We start from the raw sequence: 27,045 nt of genomic DNA, 5'->3' as shown, positions 1-27,045 counted from the left end.
TGTGTGTGTGTGTGTGTGTGTGTGTATGTGTGTATTACTTAGCCAAAAAAAGAAGTAGTGATACATATAACAAAGTGACTAAACCTCTAAAACATTATACTAAGTGAAAGAAGCCAGACACAAAAGCTCATGTATTGTATCACTCTTTTTAAAAGAATATCTTTTTAAAAGAATTCTTTTTAAAAGAATGTAGATAAATCCATAGGGACAACATATAGATTGGCAGTTGTCAGGAAATGGGGATGGGAGAGGGAGAACTGGGAAGAACAGTGTTATGGATAAGGGGTTTTACTTTGTAATAATGGAAATATTTAATTTTCTAAAAAGGAAAAAAATATTTTCTGCATCTACACAGAGAAAGGATGACTTAAACAAGTGTAAGAGTTAAGCCACAACTCCCTTCTTATTTCAAACCTAATGAATTCTTGAGGTTTTGGTCGACATCTGGAATTTGCCACTATCAGAAGAGAAAGAACAAACTGGTTAAGAATTATGCCATGTGATTGGGTGTTCTGAACCATTAGTCTTTTCAGTAGAGCAATAAAGCTTGACATCTGTATACTAATTCTCCACTTTCCAGTCATTTTCCCACTTTGTAATGGGCAGACTGAATTTTATCACAATACACATTTTAAATTCTTTGCCATGTTCATACAGATTAAGTCTAAATTTTGCATAGGTACTTAAAACCTAAGCTTTTACAAATTGAGAGATCCCAGCAAAGATGAAAAATAAAATCAAAAAAGAATTTAAAAAGATTGTTGAATAAGTCCAGATAGAAATTGAAGAGAATATAATACAGCTACATTCATTTCAATCACTCCTCACTTTGGTATTCTCATTCTGTATCTTTAAAAGCATGATATTCAAGGTTTTACCTCAGTAGGCAGTATCTACCATTTAAGAGGCTCATTTTATTGTGTGAAACCCCAGGTGTCCTCTGTCTTCATTCTATTAAGTGACAATCATGTGGCAGATAGCTTAGTGGGAACTGTAATAACACATATATTATAGAGTAAATTGTCACATTCTAAAGATCATTAAAATAATGATGATTCCTGCAGAGTCATATTAATAAGTAAAAGCTACACCTGTACTGTAAGAAGTATCCAAAACGAGGACTTTTATGACAGAATTTGACATCTCACTCACTATTGAGTGTACTTAGGTTCATAAATTAACCAAGAAATTAAAAAAATTACATTCAACCAGAAGATGAGTTAATAATAGGGTGATGTATGTGTAGGGAGCAAAAGGCATGCTTCCTACCTTAGCACTACTTCCTAGCAAAATATGTTATTTCCTAACTTAGCCTACACTGCTTATAAGCTAACTAAAAATGTCAAAAATTTCAGCCAAATGTTGTATTTTTCTACAATGTATCCTTTTTGCTTCATAGTTTTATATATAATTATATGCTTCAAAATGTAAAACAGACATTTGTATGTATATTGTCTATTTGAAGTTTTGAAGATTGCATATAAATGAAAGCTCTAAACCATTCTCTCAAAGAGTTTTATACGACTTTTACAATTAGAAAAAACATGATCCATGGACCATAGTTTGGTTAACAAGGCTTTAAATTATCTCTTGTTTTGTAATGCCACTTGGGTCAGAGTCAGTGAATAAATGATGTGAACAGGGACGGGAAATGGTGAGTAAATTTAGGAATATTTTTTAACTCTAAGTGCCATTACCAGACAAATATTTTCAGGGGAATCAGTTTTCAGGAATTTGCAAAGCAAAAGAATAAAAGTAAAAGAAAAATAAATAATTAAAATATATCATTTAAAGAATAGTTACTATACATTAAAAATTTTGTCTTTTTCATAACCAAAATCTATTAATAGAAGTTCTGGTAACTTTTAGCATACTAAAAGGACCATAATAGGTAATAGTGGTGAAGAAATGTCAACAAGACTAGCCCTTTCCAAATACATAAATTATGCTCCTAGACAAACCATTAATAAAATTGAGGAGATTCAACACTTGAAAGAAGAATATCTTGGAAAGAAAATAAGATTATGAAGTTTTTACTTAAAGGAAGCTGGAACTTAAACTGAAATTCATCATTTTACTGGGTTGAGAGGTTGAAGATCTGAAATAAAGGCTTCTAGATGCTTAGAAAGTGATGTGGTAAACAGTAGGCCGATAAGGCCTAAAGAACTGAAAGCCCCAAAATCTATGTATAGATTCCTTCTAAATCTTTAGTTGATCACTTAACTGCCAAAGAATTCAGGGTGTCCCATGAAAATAACAGGTACATGAAATGGTTGAAATAAGAGGAGAGTTTCAACTGTTGACAACCACAGTAGAGTTTGGAGTCAAGCCAAGGTAATTGCCTGGTAAAACAAAAATCAATTCTCTTCAGAGGAAAGCATTATGCCGCAGAATTCATTTTCTGCACAATATTGTAAACACAATTTTCAATTAACAGACAAAAATTGCCAAACATGCAAAGGAAAATGAACACAAATTTTAGCCCTACAACTATTCTGCTAGATGTTTAATAAATGTATTCTGAAATTGTACCCAGGTATGTATGCATGCAATATTATTCTAATTTTTTCTTTTTTTTTAGACGGAGTCTCACTCTGTCACCCAGGCTGGAGTGCAGTGGCGCGACCTCAGCTCACTCCACTTCCCAGGTTCAGTCAATTCTTTGCCTCAGTCTCACGAATAGCTGGGATTACAGGCACCTGCCACCATGCCCGGCTAATTTTTGTGTTTTTAGTAGAGATGGGGTTTCACCATCTTGGCCAGGCTGGTCTTGAACTCCTGACCTCGTGATCCACCCACCTTGGCCCCTCCCAAAGTGCTGAGATTACAGGCGTGAGCCACCACGCCCAACATATTGTAATGTTTTAAAACTATACTGTATAAACATGTGGAATATACAGCCACAAAACAAAGAAAGATGCATGTATGTAGACACATATTAATACATACAATTAGGTGAAAAACAAGATATAAATCAGTACATACAAAATGTAATATAATAAAATATAGTGTCTTTACATAATATTTTATATATGTAAGATTTTTCTAGGAGAATACACAAAAAACAGTTTTTGGGTTAATAGCTTTAGGAAAAGAGGATGGGATTTTGTTTTTAATTTTGTTTTTTGTCATTTGCATTGAAAATATGTGTAATTTACTACTTTTTTAAAAAATATATTGAAATAACTATCTGAATGGTAGCAGTGAGAGTAATTTTTGTTATCTTTCCTACACATTGCTAAATTTAAAAGAAAACATACATATTCTAAAAATAGAGAAGGTAAATATAAACTCACTTGCTAACTTCTAATTTAGTCACTAAAATATTACATATATATATACACGTATATGTATATATGCATATATATGACAGCATAATAATTATATATTTATGTTGTATGCTATATATTTATATAATTTTTTTGATGAGACAGAGTCTCACTCTGTCGCCCAGGCTGGAGTGCAGTAGTGCTATTTTTACTCACTGCAACCTCTGCCTCCCGGTTCAAGTGATTCTCATGCCTCACCTCCTAAGCAGCCAGGACTATGGCTGCATGCCACCACACTCAGCTAATTTTTTGTGTTTTTAGCAGAGACAGGTTCCACCAGGTTGACCAAGGTGGTCTTGAACTCCTGGTCTCAAGTGATCCACTCACCTTGGCCTCTCTAAGTGCTGGGATTACAGATGTGAGCCCTTGCTATACATTTATATAAATTTTATTTGTCAAAAATTTTTCTAGAAACAGAGATAATGTATATAAAATAGTTGTTGTCACAGTGCCTGGACCATGGTAAGTCATAATAGGAGATAATCAATAAAGTGTATATATTTAATAGTTTTATTAATATATATTAATTTATTCAGCTAATATTAACGTGTACTAGGTTCAAAGAACTATTTTGAGTATAATAAACTTAATCTATTCAACAAACTTATAAGGTAAATATTAGCATATCCCATTTTCACTTGAGAAAATTGAAGCCCAGAGAAGTTTCATTAACTTGTCCAAGGCCATGCAGTTAGAAAGTGTGGGGTAAGAATTACATGTACCACACAACAGTATATCCCTTCAGACCCCAAGCTCTTAAAACCTGTTTATGAAGTAGTAACACCAGTATAGCCTCTATCTTTCTAAGTTAAAGTTAAAATGACAATAATTGAAGTAAACACTAAAGCTCAAATTGTTTTAGTGTGAGAAATAACAATTATTTAAAATAATCTGTTTCTCTATGTGTAAATGAAAATGAATCCAATAAATATGCAATATATTCTGAGTTAAGACCATTTTATGTTTAAATATGTTAGATACTTTCTGATCACTCCAAATATTCCTAAGAGGGAAAACTAGATTAGTGGATTTAGTAAATCTTTAGGATTACACTTTTTAATTTAAGTAGATTTCATCAATTTTGCCTTTACAAAAATGACCCATTACACTATTTAAAATGTAGAAGGATGACAACATATTAAATTTTTCTAGTTCTATTTTTGATTAAAGTTTTGAGATAAAGCTCGTTTGTATAGTATTGCACATTTTTAAAAATTCCACTAAGAAACACAGCTAATACTTGTAATCTGACTCTAAACAACTTTAATTAATTGTACACGCAAGCTTAAGTTGTAAACTTTTCTTATTAAACTTTTTCCAAATTTGAGTGATTCTTGTGAATGTTTAAGAATAAAGAAAGAAAACTAGGTCAACAAATATTTATTCAATATCTACTTTGGGGAAAGATAAGGGGAATGTACTTTTAAGTTTGTTTAGAGAATATTATCAGAGCATGAGGTATTGTAATATAGAGATCACACCCCAATCCGATAAAGTTGATATCATTATGCAGTGAGTTTGCAGTAAAGCATTTGTTCTTTTAAAATATAGGAGAGTAATGAATCCGTATCTTCTACAAAAGAGATAGGTCAAGATGGAAATCTGGTTGTGTGCGTGTGTGTGTGTGTGTGCGTGCGTGTGTGTGTGTTGTGAATGTGTGTGCGTTTGTTTAACTTTAAAGCTTACAATAATTTTTCCAAAGCAAGAGGGTTCCAAAAAAAAGTATACATATGATGTTAGATTTTTGGAAAGAAAAACAATAAACTACTAAAATGTATTTAAAACAATAAAAATTGTTAGAGTGATGGAGAACTAAGTAAAATATTTCTTTTCTTTCTGTTGATTTATTAGTTACAGAAACTTGGTGATAAAAGTATTTTGACATTTTTGCTATGAATGCTCTATCTTTATTTTTCTTCTGTAAGTCTTTTAGTATCTACATTTACGCATGGTAAGCCTACAGTTGGTTTTGTTTTCAGAAAGAACAGTGGATAATTGAAGATGACTGTATTACAAGATCCCAGAAGTAATGAGATCTAAGTATATCCTAATAGGAGAATAAATGAAGAACAGTTACTTGGCTAGTCAATAGTATTTACTGAGTGCCTGGAGGTGTCCTTAAAACACAGTAGTGTCAGTAACAAAATCCAATAAGCATACATAATGACACCAATCCATACATCCAATATCAATAATTTGCAAAGTTAGTGTCTACAGAAGTCACTTAAGTCCAAAGAAAGTATTGTTTATTTCAAGGTGCTTTTTGTCCTCTTTGATCTGCTTAGGTCAATATATTATCTTTAATCAATAATACTAATAACTATAAAAATAATAAATAAAAGAGCCACTACACTACTTTTATAAAATACTTAAGGGAGTGACAAATCCGTGCATTTGGACACAGATGACACTCTCAATATGTTTATTGGCAGGCTATTCCGTTTCCTAGTATGTAAATAAATATAAATCTTTTGTCTGATGACTAGGTGATTTATTTTATTTTATTTTTGCCACATTAGGTCAAGCCACTCTTCACTTCTATTAAAAGACTGAATTGCATTTTTTTTAAGTTTTTATCTAAATTATAGGATATCCAGTGTTAATAATTGGAGATTCTCAATCTCCAATAGTGTCTTACTCAAAATAATTTCTTGATTTAATGAAGTTGTTTGGTAGTAATGGCCTATTTTATAATTTGCAAATATCTAGAACATGCATTATTACATGCATGCCTAACAGAGTAAAATACCTGACGATTGAGGAGCAGTCCTTTGTTCAAATTTCACAAAAGCATCTAAGCAGGCACTCATGTACTTAGGTCCTTATGTCTGGATCTTGACTAATTTTATCTCAGGATGGTGAAAACATGCTATAGGTTTTTTTAAATACACATGAGCAAGTTTAAAACTTATATATTTTATATTTTTAAATACTCCTATTTAATAATATCTCCAAATAAGTATTTACCACATTGCCGAGAGGAGATCATTGAAATCTGAAACTATAAGCATAGATATATCAATTGCTTCCTTTATGTCCTACAGTTTTTAATGCATGTATTCTGAGACTCTGTCGTTTGGTATGTACACACCTAGAATCATTAGATCTTCTTTGTGGGCTGATTTTTTTTTTTTTTCATTATGTAGCAACCTTCCTTGGTAATTTTCTTTGCTCTGAAGTTTAGTTTTTCAGATTAATGTAATTACCTCTTTAAAATCATTTGTATTGATATTTGCATAGTATGACTCTTTTTTCATATTTTATTTTCAACTTTGTTATATTGTTGAATTTGATATGAGTCATGCAGTCATTTCTCCCAAGAATTATTTTTTGTTGTTGTTGGAAAATGGCTTTAGCAGCCAAGACTTTGATTCTAACTTTTCTGGTGTATCGATGTTTCTGGGATCTCTTCTATCAGAGCGAGGAAATACTGTGTACATACTAATCCATGCATATATACAAGTCTGTAAGTATTTCTATATATAATATCTGTATCTGTATTCAGAAAACATGCATTCCTACTGTTGTTTCCAATTCTATATCACATGGATCATTCTAGCCTCTTCGCTTTGCCTATCTGTAACCTCCTACTTCAGTGATGAGAAACCTGTCTCCCACCATCATTTACTTAATTATTCATTCCAAGTATACAGGTATTAGTGGTTGTATTCATTTGCTAGGGCTGCCATAATAAAATACTACAGACAGGATGACTTAAACAACAGAAATGTATTTTCTCACATTTCTGGAGCCTGGATGTTCAAGATCAAGAGGTCAGCAAGTATGGTTTCTCCTGAGTCCTCTGTCCTTGGCTTGCAGCTGGTGGCTTTTTTGCTGTGTTCCTTGGGTGATTTTTCTTTTATGCATGGGTGCCCTGCTATCTCTAAATATATCCATGTTTCTTGTTCTTATAATCACGCCAGTCAGATTGAATTAGGGCCTACCCTAGAAGCTTCATTTAAACTTACTTATCTCTTTAAAAGCCCTATCTTCAGATTTATTCACATTCTGAGATACTGTGGGTTAGGCCTTCAATATATAAATTTGTGAGTGTGATACAAAATTTTTCTTGTGTACCCTTGTGGGAAACAATTTTATCAACACCAGTGCAATGGCATTTATATGTAATTCCTTTTGCCTTTAGTCTTAGAGACTCCACTAATTTCACATTTACTCAGGTCATCAACTTTTACCCCTCCCTCTTTACTGAGATTGTTTCATTGAATACAGTTAAATTTCTTTGTCACGTTCTCCATTCCATCTTGGGATTCCTCTTGACCTCTTAAATGCTTTAAAACAAATTACATGCTTTGGGGTTCACTCTTTGTGCTATAAAAAGTTCTATGGGTTTTGAAAAATGCATAGTATCATATAAGTACTATTGTGATATACAGAATAGTTTCACTGCCCTAAAAATTCTCTGTGTTTCATCTATTTATTTATTTTATTTTATTTATTTATTATTTTTGAGATGGAGTCTCGTTCTGTCTCCCAGGCTGGAGTGTAGTGGCGCGATCTGGGCTCACTGCAAGCTCCGCCTCCAGGGTTCACAGCATTCTCCTGCCTTAGCCTCCCAAGTAGCTGGGACTATAGGCGCCCACCACCACGCCCGGCTAATTTTTTTTTAAATTATTTTTAGTAGCGAAGGGGTTTCACCGTGTTTGCCAGGATGGTCTCTATCTCCTGACCTCGTGATCCGCCCACCTCGGCCTCCCAAAATGCTGGGATTACAGGCATGAGCCACCGCGCCCAGCCCGTTTCATGTATTTAACCCTCTCTCCTTCCCTTGAGCTCCTGGAAACTAACAGTCATTTTATGTAAAATTCTGTAGTTTTACTTTTCTAAACTAAACTCTATAGAATAAAACTCTATGGTTTTACTTTTCCCAGAATGTCATGTAATTGGAATCACAGATTATATAGCCTTTACAGACTGGTTTCTTTTACTTGGAAATATTCACTTAAGATCCACCCATGTCTTTTCATGGCTTTGATAGCTCATTTCTTTTTGTTGTTCAATAATATTCCATTGTATAAAAATAGCACAATTTATCCATTCAACTATTGAAGAGTATCTTGGTTGCTTCTATTATTTTGGAGATTATAAATTAAGCTTCTATAAACATCAATGTGCACATTTTTGTGTGGACATAAGATTTGTGATCAATTGGGTAAATACCTACCAGTATAGTTACTGGGTTACATGGTCAGTGTGGTAGTTAATACTGAATGTCAACTTGATTGGATTGAAGGATGGAAAGTATTGATGCTGGGTGTGCCTGTGACAGTGCTGCCAAAAGAGATTAACCTTTGAGTCAGTGGACTGGGAAAGGCAGGCCCACCCTTAATCTGGGTGGGCACAATCTAATCAGCTGCCAGGGAATATAAAGCAGGCAGAAAAACGTGAAAAGGTTAGACTGGCCTAGCCTCACAGCCCACATCTTTCTCCCCCAATGGATGACTTCTGCCCTCGAACATAAGACTCCAAGTTCTTCAGCTTTGGAATTCGAACTGGCTTCCTTGCTCCTCAGCTTGCAGACGGTCTATTATGGGACCTTGTGATTGTGGAAGTTAATACTCCTTAATAAACTCCCCTTTATATATATATATTTATATATGTGTGTGTGTATACACACTTGTGTTTTTTTGTGTGTGTATATATGTGTGTGTGTGTATATATATATATACATCCTATTAGTTCTATTCTCCAGAGAACCCTGACTAATACAATAAGAATATGTTTGGCTTTGTAAGAAACTACCGACCGTCTTCCAAAATGGCCGTGCTGTTTCTCATTCCCATCAGCAATGTTTGAGAGTTGCTTTTGCTCTGCATCGTTGCTGGAAGTCGGTGCACCTTTACTTAGTGAAAGTGTAATTAATATGTGTCTTGTCATTTGTGATTACCCTGTTCCAACTTTAATCAGCTTCTTGAACCTATAGGCTTGTGTCTTTTGTCAAATTTGGGAAGATTTGCGGCATTATTTTTCAAAATACTCTTAAGTTCATGCTTTCTTTCTCTTCCTTTTGAGGATTCCAATGATAATAATGTTGGATCTTTTCATATGTTCCACAAATTCCAGGGGCTCTGTTTATTCATTTATTTTTATTCCATTTGTCCCTGTTATTCATATAGATGAATTTTGTTGTTCTGTCAAATCTGCTGCTTGTAGCCTGTCATCTGCACTCTTCTATTAAGTCCACCCAACAAGTTTTTTAAAATTTGTTATTGTATTTTTCAGTTTAAAAAATTCAACTTGGCTTTTTCTTATAATCTCTATTCTTTAGCTGGGATTCTCTATTTTATATGGTTCAAGAGAATTTGAAATTGATTGTTAAAGCAGTTTTATGATGGCTGCTGTAAAATCTTTGTCAGGTAATTCCAACATGTGATTTCTGTCAGTGTTTTTATAAGTTGACTATCTTTTCTCATTCAAGCTGTGAATTTTCTTAATTCTTGTTATGAAGGGTAATTCTTGAATATATGCTGGACCTTTTGTCTATTGTGTTAGGAGACTCTGGTTTCTGTTTATATCTTTTATTTGAGTAGACAGTCACCTTGTTTTGGTTTATCATGTGAATTAGCCTTCTCTTACAGGCTATAGTTCCAGCAGCAATTCAATTTACAGAGCCTTTATGGTATTATTTAGATCTGTTTTATTTCTCTTGTGCTACTGCAGTTCTCACTGGTCCCTGCTAATGTTGACTAAAGTGTGTGTGTGGGAAGGGAGGATGAATTTCCCCAGCCCTGGCTTCCAGGTGTCTCTCTGAGAGGAAGTGGTATTGTGGGATCTCTCTTACCAGTGTACCCTGATTGCCCAAGTATCTCTGGGGAGTATAGGAGAGTTGCAAGCCACAAAAAACAAGGAGGCTTCCCAGGCCAAATCACTAGATATGACTGATTCTCCTTTACTGTTTCCACCACCCCAACTAGACATCTTTGGATGGGGGAGGAGGGTTGTATTAGTCTGTTTTCATGCTGCCGATAAAGATATACCCGAGACTGGCCAATTTACAAAAGAAAGGTTTATTAGACTTACAGTTCTACATGGCTGGGGAGGCCTCACAATCATGGTGGAAGGTGAAAGGCAAGGAGGAGCAAGTCACGTCTTACATACATGGTAGCCCGCAAAGAGAGAGAGAGCTTTTGCAGGAAAACTCCCGTTTTTTAAAACCATCAGATCTTATGAGACTTATTCACTGTCATGAGAACAGTATGGGAGAAACTGCCTCCATGATTCAATTATCACCCACCAGCTCCCTCCCACAATACATGGGAATCATGGGAATACAGTTCAAGATGAGATTTGGGAGGGGACACAACCAAACCATATCAAGGATCTTGGGCCCATGGGGAAAAAGAGGCTTCCCTGGACCAGGCTGCTTGTTATGGCTGTTTCATTTTTGGCAGTTCTGTTTTCCTGCCCCCACCCCACTGTCTGTGGCAGGGTATGAGGGTCTCAGGGACAGAGAGGCACCTGGGATGGGATACTTGTTATGACTGAGTCCCCCTTGCCAGTGCTACTTGCCTGCCTGAGTATCCCTAAGTAGAAAAGAACTTTCTCAGGCCTAGTGAGGACAGGAAATGCTTCTCTTGACTGCTTATTTCTGTAGGTGCATTTAGTTGATTTCTCTTGATAGTGTTGATAGGCTCTCCTGATGTCATTAGAGATACTCCCATTTGGTCCATGGGAGGAATGAGACTATTTGACTTGCCTCTTGTTGATCAAATAGAAATCAAGAACGGTCAGGTCTGGGTGGTCTTCCTCTGTTGGGTGGTGGTATGCAAGATATCCTATTGTTGTTTCTCCAGTCCTGGGATCCCAAACCAGATTCTCTTCTTCTTACCACATTTCAGAGCTCTCCTTTGGTTATCTCTTCATCATTTCTAAGATTTATAGTTGTGCTTAGCAGACAGAAAAAGAGCAACATGGGTCTATGTCATCTTTTCTACACTGGAAGTCTCAAATACATTTCTGAAAGGTAATTTTGTAGAGAAAATACAAACTATTCTTTTGTTTCTAGAATGTGTTGGCCTGATTTAATTATATTTCTTTAAATGGCTAGCACTTTAACATTTCTTTAAACGGCTAGCAATATGTTAAAGTCTAACCACAATTCTTTATTTTCAGTCTGATCACTTTCCCTGTACTATAGGTCTTAGACACAATACTCAATGCCATTTACCCAGCAAAGATAGGTGGGCTTTACTTTGGTTCTTTCTATCATTTGTTTTTGCTTCCTGCTCTTCACTGTTGGATGATTATTTTTGAGGTTTAGTAAATAGTAGCTGTGAATATCAACTTTCAAGAGAGAACTCCAGGAGGACACTGCTGTTAACTGGATTTCTTAGTCATGTTCGCATGAAGCTGCTAAGGCTTGCTTCAGAACATGAAGAACAATGGTATATAAGAAAACTCGTTACAGCAAAATTTAATCTGTTTACTTACTGGGCATGAAACTTATCCCTGCTTGAAAATATATCTAAAGAAGCCTAGTCTATTTTTGCCTTGTTATGGAGACTATAAAGATTATATATTTCATCTACATATGTATATGTGATTATATATATATATATATATATTTCTTTAGGATATAATATTACATGATACTATATTATAATATTATTACAATATAATACCACATTACAGTAATATTATAGTAAGTGATCATCCAAAAGTGAAGAAGAAGGAAGGAAAAACAAAATAAGAAACCAAAGTAAAACCTACCTGTAATGCTATATTATAATGTTATTATAATACCACATTATAATGTTATTATAATACCATATTATAATGTTGTTTTCATATAAGATTTAAAGTGTTAAGATAATACTAAATCATATTATAATACTAAATTCTAATGTTATAATAGTGCATTATAATGTTATAATAGTATTTTAATATAATACTATATTATACTATTTTGCTGATACAATACTATATTGTAAAGTTTTAATAACACTATATTATACTGTTTTTTATTATATAATGCTACATTATCATGTTTTTATAATATAATATTATCTTATACAATTATAACAGTGGTTAAAACTCAGGTTCAATGTCAGGCAGCATGGGTTTATTCCAAAATTTACTGTCAGCCTTAGACAATTTGATTAATTTTCAATTTGAAATAAATAACAATGTATTTCATAGCCTTGTTTCTGTATTCTAGTAGATAATGCCTAGAAAATGTTTAACACAATGCCCTGAACATAGTAAATATTTAATAAACAGTAGTTTCATTATTTAAATGTCATCATTCTTTCCCTAAGGCTCTTCATTTTAAAAATGACAACAGTAAAAGCAGAGAGTGAAAGCATTTGGTATAAGTTTCTTGAACATATTTGTAATCAAAAATGTCCACTTCTGGTTTGTTTAGAAATTTTTATCTTTCTCCTAACATGATTAAATAAGGACCTACAATATTTCATTTATTAAAAGTTTATTTCTGTTTGTTTTTAATTAATAGAGGTTTTCCCAGAAACAATCTGCATTAATCAACATTATAGCCAAAATCTAATTATATCACCCTGTCGAATCAAAATGATTCATAACTTATTTCTAAGGTTCTGTTGATTAACTTACATATCAAGCAAAAATTATGACTATTTGTATCTAGGTTTTTCTTCAATTAGGTGTGTATTACATAAATGTTAAGATAATTTCCATTAAATGAGAAAGTGAGATGTTTGAAAAAAAGGACAATAATTTTATTTTGAGAGATGACATTGACTTCATTGTTCCCTTTGGCCAAATCTACATTGTACAGTGTAATATCAATTAAACAAATATATATTTATCAATCATCAATGATAGTCTTCATTGATTTGGCATTTGAGGAGGGCCCATGCAGTAACATGGTTGTGGTTCCTACCTCAAATGGTCTAGTTGTTAATATGAATTTTGAACAGTTGACAATTTAAAATTCTCTGAAATTTCATTATGTGGTTTGTTTCTAGAAAATAAATGAACTAGTAAAAGATAAGTGATTTCTGCAACTGCACTGCAAAGTGAAGATAAACACGGTTATTAGTTTATTTGTTTGCAGTGGGGGGTCTTAAGTACTATCAGATTGGGGGTTGGGGCATGTGGTCTGGGATTTGGCTAAGTAATGATAAGACTAAATGACAACAGGGAGGCCTATTGCAGCACATTGCCATGTTGATCTGTGAAGAAAATATATAGTAACTTCTCTGTAGTCTACTTTAGAAAGTGAGTTGTTTATACACTTTTGATACTGTAAACTGGAAAGTGCCCAAATGACTTATGAAGTTTTCTATGCTCTTTGACCAATAATTTATTTATTACACTCTTAGTCTAACTGCATTACATGAAAAACTATTTAAAGTTAAAATAATGCATCTAAATAAGTCATACAAGATGTTGTAGAATCTATTTTTGGGGAGTATTATTTGAATATTACCTATAGAATTTAAACTTACTGAGTATGACCTCATAGGATATAGGTGGCACTATGAATATTTCCCCAGTAATTGTATTTTACTTTTATAGATGATCCATCAGGTTATTCAGTGATAAAAAGGAAACAAAATTAGCTAACAGATATTGCATATCAATACTGTAGGCACACATGCATAGTTTTGATTTAAATTATATGGACAATTCACATAATTTGCCAATATGTTTGTTCATAGCTCCAGTGATACAGGTTCATTAGGGACTTAAAGTTTGTATGTTAAAAAGTTGCCTCTCTTTTCAATCAGATCAAATATAATTGTATGTTCAGGTATATAGATTCATAGACATGTCATTTTCCTTAATCTTTTTATTCCTGATAAATAATCTCCACAACTCTTTCTATATTTACTTCGATCAAAGCAGACTATATCCTCTCATGCTTATACTACTAAAATTTATAATCTGAACAGAACCTTTTCCTCTGAATTTATCTTTATTAACTGTAAAAATGATCACTGTGTCTTTAGGTCAGTAAGTGCATTTTCTTTTGGTTGTGCCAAGTTTTAGATTACTAATTCAATTTCATCAATTCGTCCCATGAGCCTAGGGCCCATCTGAGAATGCTAAACAAAGCCAGAATTGGTATTAGAGTTCTAGCATGCAAATGGATAAATTGTAATCCTTCCTTAGGAAACCAACAGGTTAGTTTCAATGGAGGAGAACAACTGTGCCCAAATGGTTAGGACAATTACCCAAATTTATCTGAAGCCAGTAGAGGTAGGAAATTGGTGGAAAATAATGTCTAAAAAAGATATCAAAAAATAGTAAAAAGAAAAGAAGCTATATCTCTCATTAGCCCAAAGGGTGAGAGTGGGGCCCAAAATAGAAGTGAAAATTACAGATTAGAAATCAAGAACACATGGAAATAGAACAAAGCATGAATGACGGAATAATATTCAAGGATTTTTTTCTATAAAGGCTGAGTCATTCCAAACCTCCTATTAATGGAGGCTGGTATTAGAGTGTTTGTGTAGATCAGAGATCTATACAGATCAAGAGAATTATTGTTAAGGCTATTTAAACATTATGCACAAATATATCAATATATATTGTAAGAAAGTTTAAGACCAAGCTGGGTTCCAACACTAATATAAGAAAGTGCTAAAAATGCGAGTTGGGCTGCCTCGGTTTTGGTCCAGTTCTGAAGAGCATAGCTCCAATTATATATGCTATCAAAAGGCAGAATCATCAAAACAGAACATGGTCAAAAACCGGTTTTGCAATGCTTAGCTGTCAACCCCAAAGAGGGTACAGAGTGAGAGAGAGAAGATAACTATTTGAAGATAATTCTGGAAAACTATTGGGTTTCTGGGACTGTTATTGTCTCCCATGTCTAAATGGGAAAAAATTAAATACCTTATTCTATATTCAAGTCTAGAAAAAGAAGCCTCAAGAATGCCACTGGGATAGTGTATTTGGGTTTCTTGGAGCATGGTGTATGGGATGAACTTGTTCCGAATCATGCCTGAAAAATCTTAAGTATGTGTGACCGTGACTTCTTGGCTCCTCTGAAGATGAGATCTTGTTATGGACGGGTTTTAGATCCTGCCCAAGAGTACTGCCTGGAGGGGAAAAGACCAGAAAAGAAATAATATAAAAATATAGCTTAGGATGCAGAAGGATCAGAAAAAAGAGATGATTTGCACACACTAAAGAAAGTTCAAGTGAGAGATCACCAATGATTAGGTGGAGAGCTGCGTTTGAAGTACACCCAAGAAAAAGGGTCCATTTGAGAAAACGTAAGTTTAAACATCTGCCAAACCAGGTGAGTACAATTTGCCAGATCACTGTTAGAGTAGCAGTTAACTTCTGCTCTGAAGAAGCCCAAGAGAATATAAACAGGTGAGAAGGAGTAGAAACTGTAGGTAGAAACAGGAAGAGACTGGCATCATACATTCCTTTTCCATTCATCTGAATAAAGATGAATTTTGGTGGTGATACCTGTAGGTATGGCATTACATATTTTAACTAATCACGATGTACTTCAGGTTAATTCTGTTGAAAATAGAAACTTTGCTCCAATATAATTCCCTTTCTCCCTGTTTTTAGTACTGTTACTCTTAAACACACATATACGTGTGTTTGTGTGTATGTTGATAAGACTCTCTTAATTGATACTTGTTTGTTTCTTTCTCTGTTATTCAACCAGATAATTCTCATTGATTAATCTTTGAGTTTACTGATTGTTGTTTTTCTACCATCTTAAATATGCTTTTAAATTCTTTAGAGAATTTTCTATTTTGTTTATTATATTTTTCAATTTTAAATTTCTCATTTTATTTTTTAGTTTTTATGCATTTACTGAGATTCTCATTTTTGAGCCATTGTCTTGATACTGTCGTATAATCTTTAAATATATTCAGAATAGCTACTTTGAAATATTTCTGCTAAACTAACATCTGGGCCCACTTGGAATCAGTTTCTGTTGCCTGCTTTTTATTTCTTCTAAGTATAGGTCTCAATTTACTGTTTCTTTCCATGTTGCATCATGTTTTGTTGAAAAGTAAAAATTTATATAATGTATTTTAGTAACTCTTGATTCTAATATATTTCTCTGAAGGATTTTTGTAATTTGTCTTAAACAATGAATCTATTTTCCTCATGGTGTGTAGCCATGTTTGTATTTAATTATGTTTTATTATTTTTTATTTTACTTTGCTTGACTTCTTACTGGCTGCTCTTATGACTGCATAAATAAGTGATCAGCTAATTATTTGAACAGATAGAGTCAAACATCTCAAGTCTATATGGCTTTTCATCCTCTATCATTGAATTTGTATGTGGATTTGTGAGCACTTTCCAAGTTTAACCATTTTATACACCACCTTTGATTTTTCACTTTCTTTGGACCTGTTATGGATCTCTTTTTTGACTAATTTCTTAGTCAGCTATGGATGTAGGAAGAACTTATTTATCTCTTGTATGGCTCTCTCATATATGTCTACCGCATAAAATCTGACTGGTATTCCACTCCCATAACCAGTTCCGTAAACTTAGGCTAGCAAAGCTCTGAATTTTTCTCATTTGTTTTCTACTGAGGTTTCTACTTTCACCAACAAACCACCTTCATGTATTTCCACAATCTGCCTTGAATCAAATCCATTTATCCTGGCAGCATGACTATTATTTCTAATAGCCAGCATTGCCCTGGGAACACTGCAGACCTAGAGGGAATGGGAGAAATTCTAACAAAAAAGACTACAATGTCCTGCTATTCATAGCAGCTTTTCATGATAAATGGTTTTAAATTTGATGTTTGTTTTTGGGTAATTTTCATAGCACTGACATGGTTATTTCTAACAATTTTGCCAAGATTTCTACTTTTTGGGAGGAAGAGCATTTGCTAATTTCTTCAGATAGCCATAGCAGTTAGTCTAGCAGTTCTGTAAGGTTTATTTAACATTGGAAAATCAGTTATTTTTTCCACATTAAAAATTTGCAATAAAAATGTGATAATATGACCATCTATATAGATGTAACTTTAATGTAGATAAATTTTAAAACATGTTCACTAATTTAAGGTCTTAAACTAGAATGAGCAAGAAGCTTCCTTAAACTAAAACAATAAATGGCATGGGGGAAATAACAATAGCAATAATTACACTTATTTTGGAACATTGAACACACTCATTTTAAATACAATAAAAATGGTGCCAACTATCACTATTTCTATTAAACATTAATTTTTTACCTTTTTGCTTCACATTGCCATGTGTTCATTAGATACCAAATATATTCATATTAGAACACTCACTCTTATTCAGTATATTCATACCATCAAGTTTGAGTGCTTAATTTTTAGATATTTTATTGAAGTTAGGTATTAAATTTATAAGGTTTATGATATCTCTGTAGTATTTGGAGAGAGTAGGAATCTTGATTTAATCTTCTTACATTATTGCTACTGTGACGCATAAATACTCCTACAGTTTATAATGCAATAAATATAAAAATCACTCAAAGGCATACTCACCACATACCAAATGGTTAGTGTGAGTTTATTATACTCCTTATAAAAATTATGAAACACTGTATTTTTACCAGTAACCACTCATCTCCAAAACACTAAGCTCATTATTGTGGTAGAAGCACCTAATTATTGTCAAGATTGATGAGAAATGTTTGGTAATGTTTTTGTTTCCCCATTCTTTATCACATGTGCTAAAGACAGACATCAAGCTATCATTTTCTGGTTCCATCATAGGATGCTGTTTGTCATATCACATTTTTGCCATACGTTTTTTGTTCAGGCTGACAGTTTACATAATTTTCTCAATCTTATCATGATGGGTATAGACCAAACTGAAAAAATACATGTGTTCCAGAGACATTAATAAAACATATTTATGTCAAAGCTCATACTTTTCTTACTGAACTATATTATAAACAAATATTCTAATAAAGAAAATAATTTTATTTGAAGCTAAAATGTTTCCTTTGCAGTTTCAACTATTTTGTGTCAGGAGAATTTGACCACTACTGAAAGACATTTGTCTTTCTTCATTTCAAAATAAAGCATCCTTTACAAGAATATGATTATCTTATTTTAATATGTAGTTATTCTTGCATGAATATCCCCTATTCTCTTCTGCAGTCATCTGGACTTTATGACCAATTCACAAATAACTCATTCCTATTTCATTATCAGAAAGTATATCTTTTAAATTTCTCTCAAATCCATTCTCTTCCCATTTCTTCTCATATTAAAACATATATTTTTGTTATATTTCTTTATTCAGGAACATATAATCACCTTTTTTGGACTGGTGCAATAGCCTGTTAACTGATTTCAAGCCTCTAGTCATGTTAAGTTCTCAATTTAATATGAGTATTATAAGGAATTTTTAAAGCATGCAAAGCACATTGACGTTTCTCTGCACTTCCAATGTACGAAACAAGACAAAAAAAATAGTAGGTTAGATAAGGAATAAAACTGTCATTATTTAAAGATGGATCAATATTATGTGGAGGAAATCCCAAGAATTTACAGATAAGCTACATAAGAACTGCAAACTAAATTCAGAAACTTCAAAAACTGTTAAAAACATGGGAAAATATAAATATAAATAGTAATTTCATGAAATTTACATAGAAAACTGCAATTTTTTCCCCAAAAATAGGGAAGGAATAGCTTATAGTATGTTTTATACCTTCAAAATACAAAGACATTTCAAATATGCTGCAGACCTCTATAGACCTATTTTGAGTCTATGGGAATACAACTACAAGTTCTTTAACAAAATATTAACAGAATGATTTCAGAGACACATATAAAAGAATGCAGCATGACAGAGTGAGGTTTACTTCGAATATACAATGATGGTTTTCATTTAGAAAATAATCAATGTGTTTCGCAAGGCTAACAGAATAACGCGGACTGTCAGGTGGTAATTTCAAAAATTGTAGAAAACCACTTGATAAAATTCAACTATCACTCAAGATAAAAACTAACCAAGGTAACCTATAGAAATCTTACAGCTAAAAAAAATTAGCCGGGCATGGTGGCGGGTGCCTGTAGTCCCAGCTACTTGGGAGCCGGAGGCAGGAGAATGGCGTGAACCCGGGAGGCAGAGCTTGCAGTGAGCCGAGATCGCGCCACTGCACTCTGGCCTGGGTGACATAGCGAGACTCTGTCTCAAACAAACCTTCACGTTGTGCACACGTACCCTGGAACTTAAAGTTTTATATATATGTAAAAAAAAAAAATATATATATATAAAATATATATAAAAAGTATATAAATATATATATATAATATATATAAAATATATATAATATATATTATATATAATATAAAATATATATAATATATATATTATATAATATAAAATATATATAATATATATATTATATATAATATAAAATATATAATATATATATTATATATAAAATATATTATATAAAATATATAATATATATTATATATAATATAAAATATATAATATATATTATATATAATATAAAATATATATAATATATATTATATATAAAATATATAATATAAAATATATATATAAAAGAACAAGAAAAAGCAAAAAAAAAATAATTAATTAAAAAAATGTTACAGCTAGCCTCACTTTTAATGGCAACATATCGAAGTTTGATCATGATGTGAAGGTGCTTGATTTTACCACCCTCATTCACTGTTATATGGCAGGGGGCAGCTATTATAATGTAGCAAAAAAGAAAAGTTTAGCAGGATGAAAAGATACAAGTTTAATTTACAAAAAGTTTTGGTTTTGTATATACTAGAAACAAACAACTTTAAAATAAAACATTCATAAAATAGTCATAAAACCGCACAAAATACTTAGGAATCAATTTAACTAAAGACAAACAAGAGTTTCTGATTAGCCTTTCCAAAGGGGACAATCAGATATGTATCTATCTTAGTAACTTTGAACAGAACTAGAGGAAGGTTTTCCCTAAGCAATTTCCAGCTTAAGTTTTCCTTAGTGACTTTGGGGTCCCAAGATATTTTCCGTTCACACAACATTTCACTGACTGTCCAACCAATACTACTTGGCAAAACAAAGATAAAAACTAGTTATCTCAGCAAATGTTTTTCATTTGTATATCTATGAATTGATATACAAAGTCTGTATACACATACAGACACACACACAAATAAATATATATGAGAGAGAGGGCAACAAGAACATATTAATAGAACTTTCACTACTAGATATTAAGGCTTATTAAGTAATTAAAACAAATTGGTATTGGCAAAGGAATAGATGACCAACAGACTGTTGGGACTGAATAAAATCCATACATACATGGTAACATTATTTATGACAAGGGCAAAAGACATGAATTTATAGATTTAAGAAGCTAAGCAAATTACAAAAGGGATAAATGCCTAAATCATGATTTATATTAATAAATCAGAAGCAAACTAGAAGGCTATTAATATCAGATAAAGTAAACTTCAGAAAAAGGAATATTACTGGGGATAAAAAGACACTAGATAATGATAAAAAGGTAAATTTTAAAGATGATATAAAAATTTAATGTCTATGCACCTAAAAATAAAACTTCAAAATACATGGTGCAAAAACTGGCAGAACTAAAAGAAGAAATAGAAAAACCTACAATTGTTTTTGGATATTTCAACTATTCTTTCACAGCAATAAATAAAACAATTATGCAGAAAATCAGCAATAATATTGAAGGTCTGAAGAACACTATTAGTCAATTTGCCCTAATTAACATTTATGAAACATTTTACTCCACAATTGTAGAAAAAGATTTTTTCCAAGACCACATGGAATATTCATTAGGATAAACCATTTTCTAGGCAATATAACTAAACATAAAACATATTTTAAAAATAAAATTATAGAAAATATTTTCTGTGAACATATTGCAATTCAACTAGAATTCATTAACAAAAAACCTGGAAATTTTGCAATATATGAAATCAAACAACAGACTTAGAAATAACCCAAGGGTCAAAGAAGATATCACAGGGAAAGAAAAAATATGGAATGAAGGAAAACCTCAACATTTCAAAATTGTTTGATTCAGCTAAATTAGTATTTAGAAAGAAATTATAGCATTAAGTTCCGATTTTAGAAAAGAAGAAACATCACAGGTCAAGTCAGTAATCTAAGTTTCTACTCAGAAAATTTAGACAAAGAAGGACAAATTATATACTGAGCACACAGAAGGAAAGAAAAAACACAGATATTAATGAAATTAAACTAATAACACAAACACTTCCAGAAACAGAAGAGAGTGGAATATTTCTCAATACGTTTTTTTTTTTGCAGCTAGTATTATGACACCAAAACCACAGTCACTATAATTAGAACTGCAATCCAATATTGATAGTAAATAAAGAAACAAACTTTCTTATTGAAATAGTAGTAAATTTATCTAGCAATATATAAAAGATAGCCTATAATGACCAAATAGGTCTTATTCTTGGAATAAAAAGCATTTGACACTAGAAATGCAATCAATCTAATTCCCCATAAGAGCAGAATAAAGAAGAAAATCCATATGACAACCTCCAAAGGGAATTAGAGAAATTATTTGAAAAAATCCAAGATCAGTTTATGATTAAAACTCTCAGCAGCTTGTCTAGAAGGGAATGTTCCTAACCTAATAATGGGAAACCCATTAAAAACAAACAATAATTCCTCTAGCTAACATCACAGCTGATGGTGAAAAATTAAATGCCTTTCCCTTAATCTTGGGAAAGACACAAGGGTGTCTACTCTCACAAATCCTATTGAACATTATACTGGAGGTCTTAATCAATATAATGAAGCAAAAAAAAAAACATAAAATAAAAGCTTAAACACTTAAAAAATGAAATCATCATTATTCACTCAGAAGATATGATTGTATATGTAAAAAAACCCCAAGAAATCTATAAGCACTAGAACATAAAAATGACTTTAGCAAGAATACAGGATATAAGGTCAGTAAAGAAAAGTTAATTACATTTCTGTGTATTATCAGTGAAGTAGAACTTGAAAAGCGTTACCATTTAGTAATACTAAACCTCACAAAATATTTAGGCATAAATCTAGCAAAATAGGAACAGGATCTCTAAAACTAAACTGTAAATCACGTGAAAGAAAAAAGAACACTAAAAAATTGGGAAATGCAGTCTTTTTATGAATTGGAATACTGAATATTGATGTTAGTTTAAATTCAGTGCAATTGTGTTGAGATTCAGTGCATCTCCAATCAAAATCCCAGCATGTTTTTGTGCATGTCAAAAATCTAATTCTAAAATTTTCAGGGGGATAAAAATAAACTAGAAACTAGACTAGCTATACAATTTTGAAAAAGAACAAAATTTGTTCTGATAAAATATTAAAGCCATCCTATAAAGCTTCAACAATAAAACAGTGTTGTTTTGCTGAAAAGATAACTACATGTTTCAATATAACATAATAGTTAATCCAGAAATACACCCATTCTTTCATGATCAATTGCTTTTAGACAAAATAACAATGTTAATTGATTCAAGAAGAAATGATCTTTTGGAAAACATGTTAGAATTATTGAATACATACATGCAAAAAGAATAAAAACAAAACCCAAAATCTCAGCTATTTGTTTTACTTTATGCAAAAAACAACTCAAAATAGACCATAAAACTAATTGTAGATATAAAACCTCTGGAGGAAAACATAAAAGGAAATTTTTTAATCTCATCTTAGACAAAGTTTTTTTAGCTACTACCTGTAGAGTATGATCCATAAAAGAAAAAAAAGGTGATAAATTGGTCTTCATCAAAATAAAGATCTCTGCCTTTTGAAAAAGATTGCTAAGAGGATTGAAAGACAGAGTATAGATTGGAATAAACTATTTACAAATAACCTAGCTTGGAAAGGACAAATAAGGCAATTCTAAAATATGGACAAAATATTTGTATAGACACTTCACAAGAAAACAGTGTATGAATGACAAATAATTGCATAAGATTCTCAGCATCATTAGTCATTAGAAAAACGAACATTAAAAACACAATTACATGCCACCACTAACTTACTAGAATGTCCAAACATACACACACACAAACCACAACAAAATGGATAATTCCAAGTGCAAGAAAGTATAAGTAGCAACCAGAATGCTCATACTCTGCTGGTAGGAAGATAAACTAGTGCACTCCTGTGGAAAACTGGCAGTTTCTTATAAAATTATGCACATTCTTAACAAATGATTTAGCAATCCCACTGCTGTTTATCCAACAGAAATGAAAAGTTATGTTCATGCAAAAGCCTGTCCACAAATATTTATTTATTTATTTTTATTTTTGTTGATATAGTTGTTCATATTTTGTGGGTATGTGTGATACTTTGATATATGTATACAATGTGTAATGATCAAATCAGGGTAATTGGGATGTTCATCACCTCAAACATTTTTCTTTGTGTTGGGAACACTACAAATACCTAGCTTCTTTGAAAAATACTATATGTTATTGTTAATTATAATTTTCTTACTATACCACTGAATATTAGAATATTTATAATATTCAATAATATATTATCACATATTAGATTATTTATAATGGAATACTTACAGGGTTATATTTATAATATAAAATACTTTATTTCCCAGTTTAGTAGGTTTCTCTTTTCTTTCATGAGATTTACAGTTTGAGTTTATAGATCCTGTTTCTATTTTGCTAGATTTATGCCTAAATATTTTGTGGTTTAGTATTATCAAATGGTAATGCTTTTCAAGTTCTACTTCATTAATAATATTTATAATATTTATAAGTGTTGGCATTTATAATTGCTGACAACTGCACACAATCCAAATATCCTTCACTTGATAAACAGGTAAATAAACTGGTACATCCATATAACAGAACACTACACAGCAATTAAGAGGTACAAACTACAGATGTACACAACAGCTTGATACAATGATAAGGATCACTAAAAAGGGATAAAAATGAATAGTTTTGGAGGGGATGAGATATTTCTATATATTGGCTGTGGTGGCGGTTACAGAGCTGTTGCAAAACAGTGAATTTTATTGTGTGGAAACAAAAACTTTACTTAAAATATTAACCATTAACAAAGATTAGAAAAAATGTTTATTACAGCAGAAAATGTTAATACTTACAAATTCATCGGGGGACTTCTGGTTTCTGATTTCGCATGTAAGGAGTTGAAAGTTGCCACTCCATCCTAACAAGTGAAAAACCTGAACAAATGAAAATCAACAATCCTTAGATTTCTCAGATAAACGAAGTCACAGGGAAAAATCATTGACCTTCAAATTTGGAGAGACAGGCAAATGTACAAAATCTCAATCTACCAAAGCAGAAATCCACAGACAGAAACCTCTATGGGAACCAGTGCTTGGGTAAGAAAATCTAAACTGTAATTGAAGAATTTCTCAAGGCTTAGTGTGGACAAGTCTGATAATTTAAAACCCCAGAGGAATCCCGACTGAGGGAGGTCCCAGAGTTTTCGTATTCTACATTCAGAGCTCAACCAGGATTTTCCAGTGAAGGTTAGAGAAAAAAAATCCCTTCTGCTTCCAGTAGAGGAGAGGAAAAGGAATCATACTGAAATATACCAGAGCATTCTGTACTTTTCACAAAGCCTTACCTCAGGACAAAATATTTTAGGAGACCTGCTGGAGTCTTGTCAGAACCTACCTGATCTGGGGGCTGGGAAATACACAACTCCAGCCCATTCTAGCCATCCTGTTTCACCGAAGGCCAGAAACAGAAGCGGGTGTGAAGATCACAGGCTAGAGTCCCAGGCTCACTAACAGACAGACTTCAGCAAGGATTTTCTCCCCACATCTTACCACCATGCCACTGAAGGCCTCTTGACCATAGTTCCTTTTACCTAATACATCATATCCAGCTATCCAAAAAAAGAAAGAAAGAAAAAGCATATAAGACATAATAAAAGGAAAGAATCCCCCCCGCCAAACCAAACAAAACAAAGTTTGAAGAGACAGAACAACATTATAACCATTCTCAGACATATGGCAGGGATTTTGAAATTATTAGATTTGGAATTTAAAACAACTATGATTAATACGCTGAAGGCTTTAATGGATAAAATAGATAGCATACAAGAATAGATGGGCAATGTAAGCAGAAAGATGAAAGAGTGGAAAGAGGAAAGAATCTAAAAGAAATGCTGAAGAACAACCACACTATAAAATAAAGAATGTCTTTGATGAGCATTAATAGACTGGACATGACTGAGGAAAGAATTGCTGAGTTTTCCTCATGCTAATGATCTCATGATAGAAACTTCCAAAGTTTAAAGGCAAAGAAAAAAAGATGGAAAAAATATGTCCAATAACTATGAGACAACTACAAAAGCCGTCAAGTGTGTGTAATGTGAATATTAGAAGGAGAAGAAAGAGAGAAATAAACAGAAGAAATCTTTTAAACAAGAATGACTGTTTCCCGCAAATTAATGTTAAAGACCAAACTATTGTTCCAGGAAGCTCAGAAAAAACAACAAAGATAAATGCCAAAACACCTAGGCATATTATATGCAAAATGCAGAAAATCAATGAAGAAAAATACTTGAAAGAAGCCAGAGGAAATAATTTAAAAAAAAAAAAAAACAACTTTACCTACAGAAGAATAGATTAGAATAACATCTGACTTCTCAGAAAACACACAAGTGAGAAAAGAGTGGAGTAAAATATTTGAAATGTTGGGAAAATAAAAAAAAGAAACCCACACCAGCCTAGAATTTTACACCCTGTAAAATTATCCTTCAAAAGTGAGAGAGAAATACGGACTTTCTTAGACAAACAAAAATTGAGAAAATTTGTTGCCAGTACACCTGCCTTGCAAGAAATGTTAAAAGGTTCTTCAGAGAGAAGAAAAATAGTATAGGTCAGAAAATTGGACTTACATAAAGAAAGAGCAATCAAGTAAGGAAGTGTCAAGGTAAAATATAAACTTTTATATTTCTTAATCAACCTAACCAATAAAAGTCTGTTTAAAATAGCGACCACAATATATTTGATTATTTTATATATTTATATATATACATATTACATATGTATGCTTATGTGTGCTTATGCATAAATGAAAAAAAAGACAACAATAATACAAGAAAAGGGAGGAAGAAATTAGGGTCTTATTTTTTTTATTATAAGGCACTTGACCGACCCATGAAGGTTTATAGTATTATTTCAAAATGAATATAGATTTGTTGTGAATGTAAATTGCAAACTATAGGGCAACACTAGAAAAAGGAAAAAAGGAAGTATAATTAGTTATGCTAAAAAAAGAGAGAAAATGGAATCATAAAATGGTCAATTAAAACCACACAAAAAAAAAACAAACAGAAAAACAGTAAAGACAAAGACAAATAGGAACAAAGAACGAGGACAATGAATCAAATAGAATCTAAGTTGAGAAGAGCTGAACTTCATATATGAACTTTTAAAATGTGATCGATATAGCATGACAGCTTAGTAGAGAAATTATAGAATTTCAAGAAAAAAGCTGGGGCTTGGGATATGGATGTGAAAAATGTGACATTGCATACCCACTCCATATAAACAAAAATTACTCCTAGTAATATTAAATGAAAAGTTCAAAACTTGGTCAATGTCAATATAGTAAAATATATGTACATGTATTGGTCAGCTTGGGCTCCACAACAAAATAGCATAGACTTAGTGGCTTAAAGCCTTAAACAAGAGAAATGCATTTCTCATAGTTTTGGAGGCCAGAAATCCAAGATCAAGGTATAGGCTAGTTTGG

General features: G+C 32.3%; 1 long non-coding RNA gene across 1 annotated transcript in view; it reads right to left on the bottom strand.

The window, feature by feature from the left end:
• The window catches only part of LOC134736955 (uncharacterized), a 34,380-nt gene extending 9,207 nt beyond the window's left edge, over positions 1–25,173 (bottom strand). Inside the window, exons 1-2 of the long non-coding RNA XR_010121459.1 lie at positions 25,110–25,173; positions 24,414–24,494 (exon numbers count right to left, since the gene is read on the bottom strand). This is a non-coding gene — a long non-coding RNA (uncharacterized lncRNA). The remainder of the gene's footprint in view (positions 1–24,413; positions 24,495–25,109) is intronic.
• Between the last annotated feature and the right edge of the window lie 1,872 nt (positions 25,174–27,045).

Source organism: Symphalangus syndactylus, chromosome 6, assembly GCF_028878055.3.
Source record: "Symphalangus syndactylus isolate Jambi chromosome 6, NHGRI_mSymSyn1-v2.1_pri, whole genome shotgun sequence".
Lineage (NCBI taxonomy): Eukaryota > Metazoa > Chordata > Mammalia > Primates > Hylobatidae > Symphalangus > Symphalangus syndactylus.
Note: the sequence above shows the minus strand (reverse complement) of the source record. Positions and strands in the feature narration are given on the sequence as shown.